General features: G+C 40.4%; 1 protein-coding gene across 13 annotated transcripts in view; it reads left to right on the forward strand.

Moving 5' to 3' along the window:
- Window positions 1-20,930, forward strand: part of LOC118152276 (uncharacterized) — a 125,758-nt gene that overhangs the window by 83,882 nt on the left and 20,946 nt on the right. For 10 of the 13 annotated variants that reach the window (XR_013525527.1, XR_013525517.1, XR_013525518.1 and 7 more), the window contains 2 exons: window positions 4,964-5,268; window positions 17,006-17,156. The gene's annotated coding sequence lies outside the window, so the exon portion shown is untranslated. The remainder of the gene's footprint in view (window positions 1-4,963; window positions 5,269-17,005; window positions 17,157-20,930) is intronic. The other 3 variants (XR_013525523.1, XR_013525522.1, XR_013525529.1) reach the window with 2 other exon arrangements.

A 20,930-nucleotide genomic window follows, 5' to 3' on the forward strand; every position in this document is an offset into this window, starting at 1 on the left:
ACAGCCTCCAGGGAAGAGCCCAGCTCTTTGGTCTGTGAGACCCTAAGCAGAGAACACAGTTAAGGCCCCCTAGACTTCTGACCTACAGAGTTAGAAATAAATGAGCACTCTTTCCAGCTGCCAAATTTATGCTGAGTTGTTTGACCACAGGTGATTCCTCATGGTCATTGGTTACCAGACTTGGAAAACTGGGAGTGCAAGCACAATTATTAGGGTCACAGTGTATGTTGGGTTTGGTTTACTGCACTGACAGCCCTAAAGGAAAATGGTACCCTCTGATCAGCCATCTGTCAACTCAAGGTGTGCTGTGAAAGCTGGAGGCTTCTAGAAAGAGTTTAAAGAACCACGACCTTTAGCCTGAGGAAGACTGGATATCTTCAAAGACTTCACTTGAGGCTGATCCTTCCTCACAAGACGGTGTTCATCTTCCTGAGGGTCTTCGCTGTGACACTTTACTATCAATGACCAATGACCAGGATCAGGCCGCACAGCCCTGCCTGCCCTGAAAACATAGGAATGAAACAGAGCCCAGTGATTATTTAGCCAAACGTTCTGCATCCTCTATGACTGCATCAGTTACTACCTAAAAACAGCTTGTATTCTGCCTTTTCCCCCCACTAATTTAAAGTGTATTCTTAGAGAAGGAGTCAGCAAACTTTTTTTTTTTTTTGCGAGAGTTTCACTTTGTTGTCCAGGCTGGAGTGCAGTGGCGTGATCTTGGCTCACTGCAGCCTCTGACTCCCGAGATTTTGTGCAACTTATGTGCCTCAATCTCCTGAGTAACTGGGATTACAAGCGCCTGCCACCAAGCCCAGCTGATTTTTTGTATTTTAGTAGAGACAGGGTTTCACCATCTTGCCTAGGCTGGTCTCGAACTCCTGAGCTCAGGCAATCCACCTGTCTCGGCCTCCCAAAGTGCTAGGATTACAGGTATGAGCCACTGTGCCTGGCTAGCAAACTTTTTCTTTAAGGGTCAGATTGTAAATGTTTTCATTTTTGCAAACCATTTGGTCTTTGTTGTTACTCCTCCGCTTTCTGCTAGTAGACACAGATAACACGTAAGTGAATGGGCATGGCTTTTGTTCCAATATAACTTGGTTTACAAAAACAGCGACTGGCCAGTTTGGTCCCACAGGCTATAGTGTTCCAGTTTCTGTCTTAGAAAATCATTTAATCTCTCTGGGTTTCATTTCTACACCTGTGAAATTAGAGTATTGTTCTAAGACAATGTGTCTCACGCTCCAGCAAGCATTAGAATCATCTGGAGAGCTACTAAAAGCACAGATACTTGGATTTTACTCCCAGTGATTCCAGTTGAATGGGTCTGGAGTGGAGATCTGCGTTTTTAACATGCTCCCAGGTAAAACTAGGGCTGCTGGTCTGAGGACCATGCTTTGAGTAGCAGAAGTCTTGGGCAATACTCATCCCTGGCTTGAGAGGAGATTCATGCTAAGAATTTTAAAAAAGATACTCATCCCTCTGTTTCACCTGAGACCAATAAAATTACAAGCAGAATCCAGGCTTCTGAGCACTTTAAAAGTTCCCCCAAATGTACAGTCTATGTACAGTCAGGGTTCAGATTGACTGGGGAAGTGAGCTCCATAGCCCTGCCTCCCCAAGTGTGATTCTTGATGAGTGGCATTGGCATCAGCACAACGTGGGAGCTTCTCAATAATGCACCGTCTCAGGCTCCACCTTGATCTACTGAATAAAAATCTATATTATAACAAGATTCCTAGGTGATTCATGAACACATTACAGTTGGGGAAATGGAGTTCTAAATGAAGGAATGGATGAATATTTTACAGATTCCTCTTCTCCTGCTACACACCAGGCACTGGGTGGACTATACTTAACTGACTTAAACTTGCCTGTATAGGTTTTCTACTGTTGTCTGACAGATTAACATAAACTTAGTAGCTTAAAGCAACACTCATTTATTTTCTCACAATTCTGTGGATCGGCAGTCTGGGCAGACTCAAGTGGGTTCTCTGCTTAGGGTCTCAGCTCCAGGGCAGGGTATTGCTGTGCTAGGCTCTTAACTCAGGCTTGGGGAAAGAATCCACTCCTAAGCTCAATTACGTTGTTGGCAGAATCAAGGTCCTTGCAGTTGTAGGACTGACGTTGCTGTTTTCTTGTGAGCTATTGACCAGGGGTTGCTTCAGCTTCTAGAGATCACTTTGAGTTCCTTTTAACCTTTACATTATCTTTTAAGATAGCAACCATTCATCAAATCCTCCTCATGCTTCCAATCACTCTGCCTCCTCCTTCTGCTACTATCCAGTGAAAACTTGCTTTTAAAGAGCTCATGTGATTATATTAAACTCATCTCCATAATTTCCAGTTTTACTAATTTAAGGTTGACTGATTAGTAACCATAATAACATCTGCAAACTTCCTTTTTCCCTGGATGTATTCTCATTTATTCCTAGTCACTGGGATTAGGGCTTTCCCCCTAGTCTTGGGGGAAATTTAATTCTGTCTACTTCAGTGTACCAGGCCACTTACATGTCAGTCTTATAGTCAGATTTTGAACCTAGATGTGTCTGATCCGCAGGCTTATATTAATATCATTTTATTAATTTGTCTGTCAGTTGTAAGAACAAAGGAGTTCTTTGTTCAGAGAAATTTATAGTTATCAAAGAGCTTTCAATTTTATTATATTGTTTGTCCTTATAAAAGACTATTATTAGGTATTATTCATCTTTTTTTATGGGGGATTGAAAATGTTTAATTATTTGTTCAAGGGCCTGTAAGCAGAATATGGCAAACTCAGGACTGAAGAATGGGTCTCCTGATTCCACATTTAACACTTTTCCCTTTATATTACCACAATTTTGTACTTTCTTGTTTAGATCATTCTTGTTGTCTACTTAGGAAACAGATTTACTAGGATAGAATAAAAGACGCTAGCAGAATAGTTACAGATAGGTTACAAATGTTTGAATCCCACAGTGGGCCCTGTACAGAAAAATAGGCCTACCTGTTATGCTAATCGAAGGATAAATTCTGCTAAAATTCAGAAAAGTACTCTATTCAGGTCTTAAAAATGATTGTTCTTAAAGAAGACAGTTATTCCATTTTTAAATGTAATTTAGAAAAGAACCAATTTATAAAACACTTTTTACTGAATTACAAGTCAATCATGAAATTAGTTTGGAGAAATGACAGGAAATATTGGCAAATAGTGTGGATGCAGCTCACATTTGTAATGAGGAAGTAAGTCTGCTCCCATGGATGAAGCTTAAGGAGAAATCATAAAACCATCCTCCTTCTAGTGACTATCTTTCAGTTCATTCACTTTTTGTTTCAAAAGCAAAGAAACCAGGGTGACCTGAATGAACTATAATTAAGTCAAGATTCTTTCAGAGGGCAGGATAATGGCCACTGGTTAGGTTTTCTCGGCATGGCCAGCTAGGATGCTGATATATAGGGCATGTCTCACATGAGTGTCCTAATAATGTAATCATTGTTTCTTCTCCACGTGGTGCAAAAGTAACATCTAGTGAGAAAGTAATCTTATGTTGCCAGTTCAGAAGTTATTTTATGCTTCAAAAATGGCCCAGTTGTTCAAATAAAAAACAGCTAGAAATTCACTTATCTTGGGCCTGTTTCCTTGTCGTCATTTATGGATGTAAGGAGTTCCATTACCATCTGGGAGGCAGTCTATGATTTAAACAAATTATCCGAAACATTAGACCTTGGTCAGCTCAATGTTATTAAAAGCCTTCAGATCTTACAGGATCAATGACTACATGAGAAAGGCTAACCCCCAGGGCTCCTGGTTGGTGAACAAACACATCAAAGTGAAATCAGAGTTAAAAGCCATTGTTCCCTTGGCTAACTTTTGACTTCATCATACTCAGTTGATTTGAAGAGATGAGGAATGATAAACAGGACCAGGTTATCAACATGGCACTCTTACATTTCATTCATTTAGCTAGGAACTTTATTCTGTTGTTTTTCATGAGGTGGGTCATTTTAATAGTAAATGCTGTCAGCATTCAGCCTGTCCTTTCTAATATAGTCTTTCCTCGGAGAGTATTTCTACATGTTTGACAGAAAGCACTACCTGTCCATCATTTCCCTGGATTGCTAGGTCTTACAGGCAGAAGAACAAGGAAAATATGAGGAAGATCTGGTAAAGTAAGTCCTCGTATACTCTTTATATTTGTTTGAAGATATTTGGTCTTTTTCAATAATATATGTGATGGAAAACCAGTTGTTAAAACAATGTATATATTGATGGAGAAACAGGTGGGCCAGAGTGGTCAGTAGTTTATGTGACAAATAGTGATGCCGCTTTCACTATCTGAAAATGAATGTTTGTTTTCGTAGTAGTGGGTATGCAAAGGTAATTAAGACCTGGCCCCCAACATCAATAATATAATAATGAGGAATTCATATTCTAGATCTGCTCATTTAAGGAAGGCCATACATAGCTTCATCACAATCACTTAGACAAATGCAAAAATGGATATTCTTTCTAGAATATTCTAGAAATTTCTGAAGGTTGCACATTGGTGCTCAAGACCCTATTGAAAAGCAGTTTCCTATATTCAGTTATGAAGTCAAATACAGAAATGATCCTATTTATTTGGATTTTATTTATAGCAGAGAGAATAATTTAAAAACTCATAGCATTCTTTTCAAATCTGAACTTGATGTTCCATTTTTGGAAGATTCATATTAGCTTTACTCTTATAAATCAGAAAATAAAAAACACAAAAAATAAAAACAAAAGAAAAACAGGCCCAGACACCAGCAGTGGCCCAGTCAACCAGTGGCCAGTGAATACGAGAACCAGCTGGTTCTTCTAGGGAAATCTTCACTTTTCTAAGTGAAGTTTTTAGGTTTTGCTCTCTATTGAGTCAATTGCTTGAGGGGTGGAAAAACAAATCTTCGAACTGCATTACCTACCACTCATTTCCCTTTCTAAGATTTTCTCTTCTCTCCTTTTCAGGAACATTGATTTTCTTCCCTGGGTGTCTGAAAAAGCTCTGCTCTCCAGGCATCTTTATTTGGTTTGCTGACCAAAGTATTATTCACACTTCTCCTGCAGTCATTCCAATGCCACACCTGCTGCAAGGTGGTCCTGGCTCCTGCCTCTGAATGACAGTAGTCTGGATCTCTGACTTGAGCCATGCAGCCCTTTGAAGGAAAAGTGCTTTAGGAGCCCAGCCCTCTGAGGATGCAAAGCCTCTCCCAGGTGCTTGCTTTTATCTGTCTTGTGTGGAGGATGCCTTCTGTGAGGTCTTACGCCTCTAGGTAAGCAGCTTAGTAGCTCCTTGGGTGGCTAAAATATTTTGCTGTGGCTCCATTACCTGCCCAGGGCACCCTCTTTAGCTGGATTTTGCAGACTGGGAAATGGGCTCCGAGGGGAAGTCACGTCTCATCTCAAGGTTTACTAAGGAGTCATGAGGAGGCCCCACTACCACTCACACAGCTAACTCACGGCCTCTGGCCAGGAACTATGGAGACGTTATGAGAGTGTTGTCAGCCAGGGTGATCTCTGGAACCTGTTGTGAGCAAAAGAGCTGAATAGCCACTATCAGAGATAATAACAATATCTCTGATATTATAATAATATTATAATAGTAACCTTTATTAATAGGATGCCTTTCAGCCTGTAAAATACTTTCACATTCAGGATCTCATTTGATCCTGATAATCTCAACGTGAGGTGTGGAAAGCAAGCTATTATTACTCATCTCCTTTTGCAGACGAGTTAAGGAAGCCCTGAGAGGTGAACCCACCTCTGGGAGGTCTGACAATGTTCAGCTTTACCCAAGCCATGGTCGAGAGACCTTTCTGTGTTCTGGGAAATGGCCGACTGCAGCAACTGGCTCTTCCCTATGAAAACTTACGAAACCCTCCAGGGGCCTCCTTGTTTACCTGTGACAGAACCAGACACAGTTCCAGATCCTCGAAACTCCCATTGTTTGCTTTATATGAAATCAGCTGAACTGTTTGTATCTACTGACTAATCTAGACAAGGAATGTGTGAACTTGACCTGTTTAAAAGTTTAAAATGTCGAACTTTGTGTTTTTTTCCCCACCTCTCCCCCTCCCCTGGACGGAGTTTCACTCTTGTCGCCCAGGCTGGAGTGCAGTGGTGCTATCTTGGCTCACTGCAACCTCTGCTTCCCGGGTTCAAGCGATTCTCTTGCCTCAGCCTCCCGAGTAGCTGGGATTACAGGCATGTGCCACCACACCTGGCTCAACTTTTTTTTTCAGTAGAGATGGGACTTCACCACATTAGCCAGGCTTGTTTTGGACTCCTGACCTCCAGTGATCCGCCTGCCTCAGCCTCCCACGGTGCTGGGATTACAAGTGTGAGCCACAGTGCCTGGCCTGAAATGCTAAGCTTTCATCAAGATACTGCATTAGTCTTTTCTAAGAAAGCTCCTCCTTACTTAACTTGGAATTTGTTTTATCTGACAGAGGGCACAGGGTAAGGATCAAAGGTGGCTTGGTGTCACTCAGCCAACCAGCCACCCAGCTATGGTCACCCACAGGGCCTGATTGCCATCCCTGTCAGGGGTCAGGGTTGCACTGTGGCCCCTGCTCCAGGCCTTGTTAATTGCAGGCTTGGTTTCTATGGCTGCCGTGTTCTTGCAACCTCATGCCCTGCCAGAGTCTCCGGAAGAAAGCTCTTTGGCAAGAAATGAAGAGCAATCCCAAAAGTGCCCCAGAATGATTTATGTTACTTTGTGTACTCTTGGTGTTTCTCCTTAACCAGAGAACAGTTGACTGATCTTCAAAGAAGCCAGTTAAAGGGAGGAATAGAACCAGAATTCTGTGACAACTGGAATGAGTGACTGAGGCATAGTGTCAATCATCAAGGTTTATTAAACTGCTTAGGGTACATCTGGGAAAAACATGAGTCACAGATACATCTGGGGCTTTTTCCAAAGAGGATTTTAGGAGGGTTAGTATTTAGACATTTCCTTAAAGAGGAGAAGGCGTGTGGAAAGAAGGGCAGGTAGGCAGTTAGGCAAATTCTCCATTTTTCGTAAGAAAAGGCAAATGAGGAGAGAAAGAGAGTAGAGGAAGAGTCCATAGTAGAGATGTCTTTGTTCTGCACCTGGGAAGAAGTTTATCATGACATCTGTGTGGAATCAACAAACTTCAGTTTTTTAAGAGCTAGGCTTAGTTTGTAGGCTCACAGTTATAATTGGTGGTCCTTGTTTATGGGAGGCCAGCAAAGAATTTACTTACAAATGGTCTGTGGGGACTGTCCTTTCCTGATGCCTGAGGCCTTTTTCTTGGGTTGGGTGGGTACAAAATAGGAGTATATATTTATGGAGTACATGAGATGTTTTGATACAGACATGCGTTGTGTAATAATCATATCATGGAAAATAAGGTATCCATCCTCACAAGCATTTATCCTTTCTTTTCAGAATAATCTGATTCTGCTCTTTTACTTATTTTAAAATGGACAATTAAGTTATTATTGATCATAGTCACCCTATTGTCGATGTTGGTCATTCTGTGCCTGGCTTATTTCACTTGACGTGATGATCTCCAGTTCCATCCATGTTCCTGCAGATGACAGGATCTCATTCTCTTTTATGACTGAGTAGTGCTCCATTGTGTATGTGTACCGTATTTTCTTGATCCATTCATGTGTTGATGGACACTTAGGTTGCTTCCAAATCTTAGCTATTGTGAGCAGGGCTGGAACAAACACAGGAGTGAAGAAATCTCTTGTATATGCTGATTTCCTTTCTTTTGGGTATAAACCCCACAATGGGATTGCTGGACCCTGTTGTAGCTCTATCTTTAGTTTTTTGAGGAACCTCTGAACTGTTCTCCATAGTGGTTGTACTGATTTATATTCCAACCAGCAGTGTAGGAGTGTTCCCTTTCCTCCACATCCTTGCCAGCATCTGTTACTGCCTGTCTTTTGGATATAAGCCATTTTAACTGGGGTTAAAATTTACATTTCTGTGATGATCAATGATGCTGAGTACCTACCTTTTTGTATGCATGTTTGCCATTTGCATGCCTTCTTCTGAGAAATGTCTATTTAAAACTTTTGCTGGGAAAATGTGGCACATATACACCATGGAATATTATGCAGCAATCAAAAATGATGAGTTCGTGTCCTTTGTAGGGACATGGATGAATCTGGAGAACATCATTCTCAGCAAACTGACACAAGAACAGAAAATGAAATACTGCATATTCTCACTCATAGGTGGGTGATGAAAAATGAGAATACATGGACACAGGGAAGGGAGTACTACACACTGGGGTCTCTTGGGGGGAATAGGGGAGGGACAGCAGCAGGGGGAGCTGGGGAGGGATAGCCTGGGGAGAAATGCCAAATGTGGGTGAAGGGGAGAAAGGAAGCAAAACACAGTGCCATGTGTGTACCTATGCAACTGTCTTGCATGTTCTGCACATGTACCCCAAAACCTAAAATGCAATTAAAAAAAAAAACTTTTGCTCAGTTTTTTGATGAGATTATTAGATTTTTCTTATAGAGTTGTTTGAGTTTATTATATATTCTGGTCATTAATCCTTGGTCAGTTCGGTGGTTGGCAAATATTTTCTCCCGTCGTCTAGGCTGCCTCCTCACTTTGTCGATTGTTTCCTTTTCCATGCAGAAGGTTTTTAACTTAATGTGATCCCATTTTTCTACTTTTGCTCTGATTGCCTGTGCTTCCCGGGTAGTACTCAAGAAAGTTTTACTCAAACCAATGTCCTGGAGAGTTTTTCCTATGTTTTCTTGTAGCAATTTTGTAGTTTGAGGTCTTAGATTTAAGTCTTTAATTCATTGTGATTTAATTTTTGTATGTGGCCAGAGACAGGGATCTAGTTTTATCCTGCATATGAATATCCAGTTTCCCTAGAACCATTTATTGAAGGAACTGTCTTTTCCCAGTGTATGTTCTTGGCGCCTTTGTTGAAGATTCACATATTGTAGGCGTGTGGGTTTATTTCTGTGTTCTCTATTCTGTTCCATTGGTCTGTGTGTCTGTTTTAATGCCAGTACCGTGTTATTTTTGTCTCTGTGGTTCTGTAGTATAAGGTGAAGTCAGGTAATGTGATTCTTCCAGTTTTGTTGTGTTTGGTTAAGACAGCTTTGGCTATTTGGGTCTTCTGTGGTTCCATATAAATTTTAGGATAGTTTTTTTCTATTTCTGTGAAGAAGTTCAGTGGTATTTTGATAGCTATTTCATTGAATCTGTAGATTGATTTGGGTAGTATGGACATTTTAACAATACTGATTCTTCCAATTTATGAACATGGAATATTTTTCCATTTTTTTATTGTTTTCAGTTTCTTTCATCAGTGTTTTATTGTTTCATTATACTTATAAATGAGATTACTTTTTTGATTTCTCTTTCATTGTTCTTTGGCATACAGAAATGCTAATGATTTTTGTATGTTGACTTTGTATCGTGCAACTTTCCTAAATTGTTTATCAGTTTTTATAGTTTTTTGGTGGCGTCTTTAGTTTTTTCCCAAATGGAAGATCATATCATTTGCAAATAAGGATAACTGCACTTCTTTCTTTCCAGTTTGGCTGCCCTTTATTTCTTTCTTTTGTCTGATTGCTTTAGCTAGGAATTCCAGGAGTATGTTGAATAATAGTAGTGAGAGTGAGCATCCTTGTCATGGTCATGTTAAGTTTTCAGTTTTTCCCCATTCAATCTGATAAAAACTTTGGGTGTGTCATATATGGCTTTTATTATGTGGAGGTATGTTCCTTCTACATCTAGTTTTTTGAGGGTTTTTATCATGAAGGGATATTGAATTTTAGTGAACGTTTTTTTGGCATCAATTCAAATTGATCCTTTTATCCTTTATTCTGTTTGATCCTTTATCCTTTATTCTGTTTTGTCCTTTATCCTTTATTCTGTTGATATAATGTGTCATATTGATTAATATACATATGTTGAACAATTCTTACATCCCAGGGATAAATCCCATTTGGTCATGACGAATGATCTTTCTAATGTGTTGTTGAGTTCAGTTTGCTAGTATTTTGTTGAGAACTTTTGCATCAATATTCATCAAAAATATTGGCCTGTAGTTTTCTTTTTTTGATGTGTCTTTGTCTGGTTTTGGTATCAGGGTAATACTTGCCTTATAGAATGAATTTGGAAGTATTCACTTCTCCTCTATTTTTTGAAATGGTCTGAGTAGGATTAGTATTAGCTCTTCCTTAAATGTTTGGTAGAATTCAGCAGTAAAGCCATTTGGTCCTGGGCTTTTCTTTACTGAAGGAATTTTTGTTATGTCTTTGATCTTATTACTTGTTATTGGTCTGTAGATTTTTAATTTCTTCCTGGTTTAATCTTGGTAGGTGTATGTGTCTAGAAATTTGCCTATTTCTTCTAGAAATTCCAATTTATTGGCATAGAGTTGGCTGATAGCAGTCACCAATGTTCCTTTTAATTTCTGCAATATCTGTTGTGAAGTTTCCTATTTCATTTTTGATTTTATGTATTTGTATCTTTTCTTTTTTAAATTAGTTTGGCTAAAAGGTTTGTCAGTTTTGTTTAAAGAAAAACAACTTTTTGTTTTATAGATGCTTTGTATTTTTCATTTCAATTTCATTTATCTCCGCTCTGATCTTTATGAGTTCTTTTACTAACTTTGAGTCTGGTGTGCTCTTGTTTTTCTGTTTCTTTAAGACACATCATTCGATCTTTGATTTGAAGCATTTCCCCTTTTTTGATGTAAGCATTTATAGATATAAACTTCCCTTTTAGTACTGCTTTTGCTGTATCCCATGGGTTTTGGTGTGTTATGTTTCCATTATCATCATCTGTCTCAATAAAGTTTTTGATTTCTCTCTTAATTTCTCCTTTGAACCCACTAGTCATTCAGGAGCATACTGTTTAGTTTCTATGTGTTTGTAAAGTTTACAAAATTCTTCAGGTCATTGATTTCTAGTTTTATTTCATTGTGGTCAGAGAAGATGCTTCGTATTATTTTAATTTTCTGAATATTTTAATATTTGCTTTTCATCTAATATGTGGTCTGTGCTTGAGAATGATTCTTGCACTGAGGAAAAGAATGTAAATTCTGTAGCCACTGGATGAAATGTTCTATAAATATCTATTAGATCCATTTGGCCTATAGTGCAGATTAAGTCTGATGATTCTTGGTTGATTTTCTATGTAGAAGACCTGTTCAATGCTGAAAGTGGGGTGTTGAAATCTCCAGCTATTCTTGTATTAGAGTCTGTTTTTTTTCTTTAGCTCTGATATTTGCTTTATATATCTTGGTGCTCCAGTGTTGGGTGCATATATATCTAAAATTGTTATTCTTATATTATCTTGCTGAATTGACCCTTTTATCATTATATAGTGACTTTCTTTGTCTTTTCTTATATTTTTTTGTCTCAAAATCTATTTTGTCTGATATAAGTATAGCGATTCCTGCTTATATCAGACAAATTGGATTTTTTCATCCCTTTATTTTCAGTCTATGTGTCTCTTTTTACATGAAGTGTTTCTTGTAGGTAACAGATCAATGGGTTTTGCTTTTTTTATTCATTCAGCCAGTCTGTGTCTTTTGAGAGTTTAGTCTATTTATATTCAATGTTATTATTGATAAGTAAAGATTATTCCTGCCATTTTGTTATTGTTTTCTGGTTTTGCGGTCTTCTCTTCCTTCTCTCTTTTCTTTCTGTATTTAATTAACTGAAGGTGATTTTCTCTGGTGATATGATTTAGCTTCTTTTTCTTTTGGTGTATCCGTTGTATGTTTTTTGGTTTGGGGTTACCATGAGGACTGCAGTTACTATCTTATAACCCACTATTGTAACCCAGTAGCAACTTAACCACTGTTTGCATGAACAGCCACTCAAAAAGATAACTAATAAACACGCTACACATTTTTCTCTTTTTGAGACAGCGTCTTTGCTCTGTGAGTGCAGTGGTGTAATCTCAGCTCACTGCTCCTTCTGCCTCCAGGTTCAAGTGATTCTCATACTTCAGCCTCCCAAGTAGTGGAGATTTACAGTCATGCACCAGCATGCCTGTAATTATTATATTTTTAGTAGAGGTGGGGTTTCACCATGTTGGCCAAGCTGGTCTCAAACTCCTGACCTCAAGTGATCTGCCTGCCTCAGCCTCCCAAAGTGCTGGGATTATAGGCATGAGCCACAATGCCTGGCCAACATTCTACACCTTTACTTCATCTTCCTACTTTTTAACTTTTTGTTTTTTCTATTTACATCTTCTTGTACTATCTATGTCTTGAAAAGCTGTTTTAGTAACTATTTTTTACTGGTTCATCATTTAGTCTTTGTTTAGAATAAAAGTCGTTTACACACCACAGTTACAGTGTTGTAATAGTCTGGGTTTGTCTGTGTACTTACTATTACCCATGAGTCTTGTATCTCCAGGTGATTACTTATTGCTCATGAACATCCTTTTCTTTCTGATTGAAGAACTCCCTTTAGCATTTGTTATAGAACAGGTCTGTGGTTGATGAAATCCCTCAGATTTTGTTTGTCTGGGAAGGTCTTTATTTCTCTTTCATGCTTGAAGGGTGTTTTTACCAGATTTACTATTCTGGGATATATATTTTCTTCTTTAAGTACTTTAAATAAGTCATGCTATTCTCTCCTGGCTTGTATGGTTTCCACTGAAAAATCTGCTGCCAAAAGTATTGATGCTTCATTATTTGTTCCTTTTCTCTTGTTTTTTTTTTTTTTGATCCTTTCTTTATCCTTGGTCTTTAGGAATTTGATTATTAAATGCCTTGATGTGGTCTTCTTTGGGTTAAGTCTGCTTGGTGTTCTATAACCTTCTTGTACTTGGACATTGATATCTTTCTCTAGATTTGGGAAATTCTCTGATATCCCTTTGAATAAACTTTCTGCCCCTATCTCTTTCTCTACCTCCTCTCTAATGTCAATAACTCTCAGATTTTCCCTTTTGAGGCTATTTTATAAATCCTTTAGGTGTGCTTCATTGTATTTTATTCTTTTGTCTCCTCTGGCTGTGTATTTTCAAATAGCCTATCTTCAAGCTCACTAATTCTTTCTTCTGCTTCATCAGTTCTGCTATTAAAAGACTCTGATGCATTCTTCAATAGGCCAGTTGCATTTTTCAGCTCCAGAATTTCTGCTTGATTCTTTTTAATTATTTCAGTCTCTTTGTTAAATTTACCCAATAGAATTCTGAATTCCTTCTCTGTGTTATATTGAATTTCTTTGAGTTTCCTCAACATCGCTGTTTTGAATTCTCTGTCTAAAAGGTCACATATCTCTGTTTCACCAGGATTGGTCCCAGGTGCCTTATTTAGTTCATTTTGTGAGGTCATGTTTTCCTTGATGGTGCTGAGGCTAGTAGATGTTCTTTGGCGTCTAGGCATTGAAAAGTTAGGGGTTTATTGTTGTCTTCACTATCTGGGCTTGTTTGTACCCATCCTTCTTGGGAAGGATCCAGATATTCAAAGGACTGAGTGTTGTGATATAAGCATCCAAGGGGGCACCCAAGCCCAGTAACACTGTGGTTCTTGCAGACTAGTAGAGATAACACCCTAATGGTCTTGGACAAGATCCAGGAGAATTCTCTGGATTACCAGGCAGAGACTTCTGTTCTCTTCTCTTACCTCCTCCCAAACAAACAGAATCTCTCTATCTGTTCTGAGCCACCTAAAGCTGATTGTGAAGTGACACAAGCACCCCTGTGGCCACCATCCTTGTGACGGTACTTGGTCAAACCTGAAGCCAGCACAGCACTGGGTCTCACCCGAGGTCTGCTGTAACCTCCCTCTGGCCACTGCCTCTGTTCGCTCAAGGCCCTTGGGTTTTACAGTCAGCAGATGCCAAAGTCAGTCAGTCCCTTGTCTTTTCCTTCAGGGAAGCAAGTTTCCCCAGGTGGCCTCGAGGTACCATCTGGGAGTCAGGGACAAGAGTCAAAAACCTTAGAAGTCTACTTGGTGTTCTATTGTATTGCAACTGACCTGGCACTCAGACAACAAGGTACAGTCCTTCTTGCTCTTCCTTCCCCTTTCCAAAGTCAAAGGAGCCTCACCCCGAAGCCCCTGCCACCTCAGGTCACAAGGACTACTGCCAGACTACTGCCAATGATCCCTGAAGGCCGACGAGCTCTTCAGTCAGCTTGTAGTGAATTCTGCCTGGCCTGTGACTCACACTCAGGGTAGTGGGCTCCGCTCTGGCCACAGGCCAGTCCAGAAATATCATCCAGGAGTCAAGTCCTGGAATTGGGGACCCCAGGAGCGCACTGGGTGCTCTGCACTTCTGTGGCCAAACTGGTACCTAAGGTGCAAGACCAAGTCCCCTTTACTTTTCCTTCTGCTTTTCTCAAGCTGAAGGAGTCTTTTCCTAGAGCCACCATAGAGGGGAATGTGCTGAGTCTCACCTGAAACCAGCAAGTCCAGAGGCTCACCAAGGCCCTCCGCATAATACCTGGGTATTGCTGCTGGTTATGCAGGGCCCACGGGCTCTTCGCTCTTCAGTTGGGAGGTGATGAGTACTGGCAGGACCGAGTTTTTCCCTTCAAGGCAGCAGCTTCCCTTCTGGGTCAGGATGTGTCTAGAAATGTCATGCAGGAGCCAGGTCCTGGATCAGAGGCCTCATAACTCTGACTGGTACCCTTTTCTGCTGTGGCTTAGCTGGTAGCCAAGATATAAGACAAAGTCCTCCCCACTCTTCCCTCTCTTCTCCTCAAGCAGAAGGAAAGGGTCTCTTTTGGAGCCACAAGCTGTGCAGCCTGGGGTTAGGTTGGGGGGTGATGCCAACACTCTGTTGGCTTCCCCAGCTTGTGTCTTGGTATGTCGCATGTCCTCAGTCCACTGTCTCTGGGCCTGGTTCCACACTAGGTCTTGCCCAAGAGTTGCAGTCCGTGTGGCCTTGACTGCTTTTCAGGTTTACTTGGAGGCCCAGAGCGCTGTAGCCCTTGGTGGCGAGGTTTGCAGAAACTCAAGTTTGCATGGCTGGAATCTGCGGTTCCTTTCTGGCTAGGGCTGATTTAAATGTTTCCTCTGTGGGTGAGCGTGAGCTGAGTTAGGTCCTTTTGGTTTTTCCTTTCCGCTCTAACAGGACAGCACTGAGTTCAGTGCCTCACAATTGCTTGGCTTTCCCTCCCTTAGTGCCCAGAGATGCTCTTCACACCACATCACAACCCACCTCTGAAGTTAAAACCAAGTACTATGAGGGCTCACCTAATTGTTGGTTCTTATGAAGTTGTTTTTGCTGTTGCTTTTTTGTTTTTAATGTGTGTGGATAGTTACACTGGTGTCCTTGCAGGGGAGATGATGAGTGGAGTTTTCTATTCTGCCGTCTTGTTCCACCTCCACCTCACCTGAGGACTTTTACCTCTCTCTGGGGACCTGGCTGATGCGTAGTGCTGGTAACAGGTATTCATTTGGAAGAAGGTGTTGCAGTGATCTTCCCTTTTGCATAAGTTTGGAGGGGTCCTGAGATATTTTAATTAACTGAAGAATAATCCCAAATGTTCTCCAGGAAAGTTTATGTTTTTTTTGTTTGTTTGTTTATGCTGGTGGTTTACCTTAACCCAAGAAAAGTTGCTGTGATCCAATAATAAGTGAGTTAAAGGGAGGAATAAAACAGTTTCAGGATGAAAAAAATGAGAATGTTGTTTTGTTTACAATGAATGCCAGGGATATCAGACATTCTTATTCAGAAGTGAATTTAAAAGATTCAAAGCATTTCCCCTGTTTTCTGTTTAAAGAGCAGCATCAAGAATCACATATATTCCAATATGCAGCTTAGAGAGTCTAGAGGCACAGATATGGACAGATGTCCATGCCCTCAACAGCTCTCTAAGGTCTGGTGGAGGATTCAGACACATGACCTGATGTGAAGGAGTGAGCTTCAGGATTGTCTGCAAGCTAGGCAATTCGCTCTTTAGTCTTTAGTACTAGTATAGAGGGCTTCGTAAGTGTGTACCTTATCTGCCTACTTCTATATTTTTTGTGCAATACCAAATATTGTGGAAAGATTTCAGGTAGGAATTTTGAGTGTTGTTTTGCATCACGTTATGATGGTGAGAGTCTCTGAGCTTTGCAGGCAGTATGTCTGTACCTTGTTGATTCATGTGCATGGCTACAGGTCACATATACTATACACTCTCGAGTATGCTCTGGAGAAATCTCAATGGGCCACCTGCAACAGAAGCTGCTTTGTGGCTGGCTTCCTTAAAATCCAATATATTCTGAAGGATGAGATCAATAAGCAGATGGCTCAAGCCCATACACATGCCAAGAAATGAGGCATCTAATTAACAGTTAGACAAGGGTGTGAGGCAATTGCAGAGGGGAGTGGAGGCCCTGCCTGGGCTGGGAGACCTCGGGATGGGAGAATCAGGACTGGTGGTGTGACATGTCGACACATAGTGGCTGTTGGAAGTGTGAACACAGCCAGGACCTTCAGGCTGTGCTCATTAGGGCTTTGCAGAATTCCCAATTATCTCTTGACCTGGCCCTAAGTAAGGCCCCTTTCCATTGCCTTGGAAAAAAAGAATGAGTGAGTCAAAAAGAACACCTGATTTGACACCCTCCATGGGTTTGGTTCTGAAGCTAAGCTAGTAGAACACAGAAATGTGGCATCCTCTGCAACAGTGATGAGCAAAAAGTATAAGTACCAGGAGCACCAGTGTCACAGAGGCAAGGGCAGGCTTTTCGAGATGGCCATGTGGTTCCCCAAACAAAGGTCAGAAAGAAACAATTTGTGAGAAGAGAGCAACATGCCCCTTGCAAATAATTAATAAGCAGTGTTTCAGCTAAACTGCAGGTCTCACGGATGTGTCCAGAGTGAGGACTCCTTTCTGTACTCATGTCTCTTGGCTCAAACAGGCACAGAAGGAGGCTTTCTCTACTCTGTGTTTTGGGGAACCCACCACTAAGTGCTCCCTGGTGTCAGAGAGAGGAATTGGGCTCAGCGTGACAGCTTTCCCTGTTCTATGTGAAATACATTGTCAACCTGTTGCCAGCCTGATGCCCCCTTACTGACTGTGTTCAATGTTTTCTTTTGTGCTTCCAGGGTTTCCCTGGGTTGGTCCCTATGTGATGTTTCTAATGTGAAATGCAGCCTGTGAAAGAGAAGACAATGCCTCGAGTCTGATCTGTCCTAAGATGAATGTGCTAATGCTCCAGGACCGATAAGACAGAGGAGGTCAAGAAGGGGCCTTGTGGTAGGTAATGCCTCCTCAAGTTCATTGACACAGCCTCGTGAATTTTGATTAGCACATTCAAATACACATGTTCAGACAAAGTCACAATAAACATCTCTGTCTCTTTCTCAGTCTCCTTTCCCAGCTTCCTTTCAGAGTAGAAATGTGAGAAGGTGAGTGAATAAAATCAGAATTATTTGTTTATTGTTCTGAGGATAACTGGTTGGATTATTCAAAGGCAACTGGTTGGATTCCATAGGTAGACAGTGACCTAAGGTTATAGTAATTAACAACTATGACTAAGAAAATGGTAGTCGTTGCCAGGTGCGGTGGCTCACGCCTGTAACCCCAGCACTTTGGGAGGCCGAGGCGGGTGGAGAACGAGGTCAAGATCGAGACCATCCTGGTCAACATGGTGAAACCCCATCTCTACGAAAAATACAAAAAATTAGCTGGGCATGGTGGCGTGTGCCTGTAATCCCCGCTACTCAGGAGGCTGAGGCAGGAGAATTGCCTGAACCCAGGAGGCGGAGGTTGTGGTGAGCCGAGATCGCGCCATTGCGCTCCAGCCTGGGTAACAAGAGCAAAACTCCATCTCAAAAAAAAAAATGGTAGTCCTTGAGGTAGTTAATTTTATATGTTCACTTGACTAGGCTGTGGTGCCCAGTTGTTTTATCAAATGCAAGCTGGATGTTGCTGGGAAGGTGATTAACACTTAGATCAGGAAGCTTTGAGCAAAGTTGATTACCATCCATAATGTGACTGGATGTCATCCCGTCAGTTGAAGGACTTACAAGGATGATTAAGATTTCTGGAAGAAGGAATTCTGCCTCAAGACTTTTGACATAGAGACTCTTAGCCTGCAGATTTTGGTCTCAAGATTGCAACATCAAGTTGTGCCTGAAATTCCAGTAGGCTGCCTTGCCTTACAGATTTTGGACTTGTCATCAAAATGCAATTATGTGGCTTCATTGTGTTCCTTTGTCAAATTGGTGTTTGTCACTCCATTTCCTGTACAATGTGGATGGTGATGCCCAAATAACACTAAGTGGAAACACTTGTTTTATTGCATCCTTCCTATTTGGTGTTCCTAACGCCTGACTAGCCACCGAGATGTTTAGCATTTAAATGAGATTGAACCCATCCGTGGGTGCAGAAATGAACTGAGGCCCATGGCATAATGGTATGAGTCAATTCCTTAACCTAAATCTCTCCTATATAGTCAGCCAGCTCTGTTTTCCTGGATAACCCTGATTGACACACTCATTCTGTGTGTTATAGATCATCTGTCCTCCTTTGCCACACTCATTGGCCAACACGAGCCTCATTACCTGCAAGCATGTGATAGCATGATCTATTACCCAGAGTGGAGGATAGAATAGAGGCTATTATTTTCCTCCCATCTCCGTGTTCCCTTGTCCTCTATCCTTATTTTAATCTTTCCAACCTATTCTTATGCTCCAAAAGTATTACCTACTTTTATTATTTCCTGTCTTCACAGTTAAAGAGTGCCTGAAAATATGCATATAATTCAAAGCAAAAAGCAACCTTTCCTTGGTATAATTTATGTGCTCAACTCTTTTCCTTGGAATCTTGGCTAAAGACGACTTTTCTGGAAACCGTTTTTCCTGGCAGTCCGTGGTCAAATTGCTCATTTATTATTTTAGATGGTTTTGACATGGTTTAGCATGCAAAAGTCTCACCTTTTAATACGTATTTGTTTGTAGAGAACCCATGGGCCCTAGTTCATTTCTGCACCCACAGATGGGTTCAATCTCATTTAAATGATAAACATCTCGGTGGCTAGTCAGGCATTAGGAACACCACTAGGAAGGATGCAACAAAACAAGTGTTTCCACTTAGTGTTATTTGGGGGTCACCATCCACATCGTACAGGAAATGGAGTGACAAATACCAATTTGAGAAAGGAACACAATGAAACCATGTAATTCCTCTTGTAGTTTAGTTGATTCTGAAACCAAGCCTTAAAAATTGGCATTGACATTGAACCACTGCCCATGAAGGGAGTCGTTTGCCTCTAAATAAACCATCCATGGCTTAATTCAAGGGATGGGATACCAGTTCTCTAGCATTTAGATGGAGGTTAGGCATTTACCAGGCAAGCTGTGGGGGATTTTAAGTTGAATGGGTAACATACAGCACTGGGGCAAAATACTAAGATACTGTTGCTGGTTTCAATGACAGCAAGAGTCTTTTCCACCAAGAGACCACAGTACGAAATTTAAATCAGGTAAACTGGTCCAATGTAGAAAGCAGGCAGTCAGGGAAGTATAATTTAAGGGTGGCATTGAAATGGCTCTGCCACTTCAATTTGGTCACTAGCTTTTGGGATCAGATTATAGCATCAATGAAAAGAGTCAAATTCCGTAAAATATTTGATGAGGTTTATTCTGAGCCAAATATAAGTGACCTTGGCTATTGACACAACCCTCAGGAGACCCTGAGAACATGTGCCCAAGGTGCTTGGGCATAGCTTAGTTTTATACATTTTAGGGAGACACAAGATGTCAATCACATACAATTAAGATATACATTGGTTTGATTCAGAAAGGTGCTACAACCAAGAGTGTGTTTGGGGGGTGGTTTCCAGGTTATAGGTAGATTTAAACATTTTTGGATTGGCAATTGGTTGAAAGACTTATTATCAGTAGAAAGGAATGTCTGAATTATGGTAAAATATTGCTGAGAACAAAGTTTTATCATGCTGATGAAGCCTCCAGGTAGCAGCTCCAGAGACAATAGATTGTAAATGTTTCTTATGAGACTTAAGGTCTATGTTGATGTTAAATGCTGGTCAGCTTTTCCTGAATTCCAAATGAGAGAGTGGTATAATGAGGTATGTCTAACCCCCACTTTCCATCATGGCCTGAACCAGTCTTTCAGGTTAACTTTGGAGTGCCCTGCCCCAGAAGAGGGAGTCCATTCAGTTGATTGTGGGGTAGGGGGGAGACTTTGAATTTTATTTTTGTTTTATAATAGAATGTATTTATAATTTTATTTTTAAATTGTGATAGAATACATATAACAATTGCTATATTAAAGATTTTAAGTTATACTTCAGTAGTATTAAGTATACTACTCATCTTGCAAAACTGAAGCTCTATACACGTTAAGCAACAACTTGCTCTCCCCCTAGTCCCTAGCAACTACCATTTTACTTTCTGTTTCTATGAGTTTTATGACTCTTGATATCTTATTTAAATAAAATCATACAGTATTCATCTTATTGAGACTAGCTTATTTCACTTAGCATAATGTCCTCAAGGTTCATACCTATTGTAGCATGTATTAAATTTGCTTTCTTTTTAAAACAAAATAATATTCCATTATATGCATAAACCACATTATGTTTGCCCATTCATTTATTGATAAACATTTAGGTTGGTTCTACCTTTTGGCTTTTGTGAATAATGCTGTCATATAAAGGAGTATACAAGTATCTCTCCTTGAGACCTTCCTTTCAATTCCTTCTTTTGGATATATATACCCAGAAGTGGATTGTATATTAATTCTGTTTTTAACTTCAGGATGTACCATAGTGTTTTCCATAGTGACTGCACCATTTTACATCCCCACTAACAGTGTACAAAAAACAAGTATTACACTTTGTCCACATCCTCGTCAACACTTAGTATTTTCTGTTTTTGTTTTGGATTTTGAGATTTTTTTTTTGTTGTTGTTATCAACCATCCTAATAAAAGTGTGATGTCAAGATGCAATTTTTAAATGGGGACCTTCTTATTGATTAGAGGGAGAAGATAGGGAGTGATATTA

Source organism: Callithrix jacchus, chromosome 1, assembly GCF_049354715.1.
Source record: "Callithrix jacchus isolate 240 chromosome 1, calJac240_pri, whole genome shotgun sequence".
NCBI classification, from domain to species: Eukaryota; Metazoa; Chordata; class Mammalia; order Primates; family Cebidae; genus Callithrix; species Callithrix jacchus.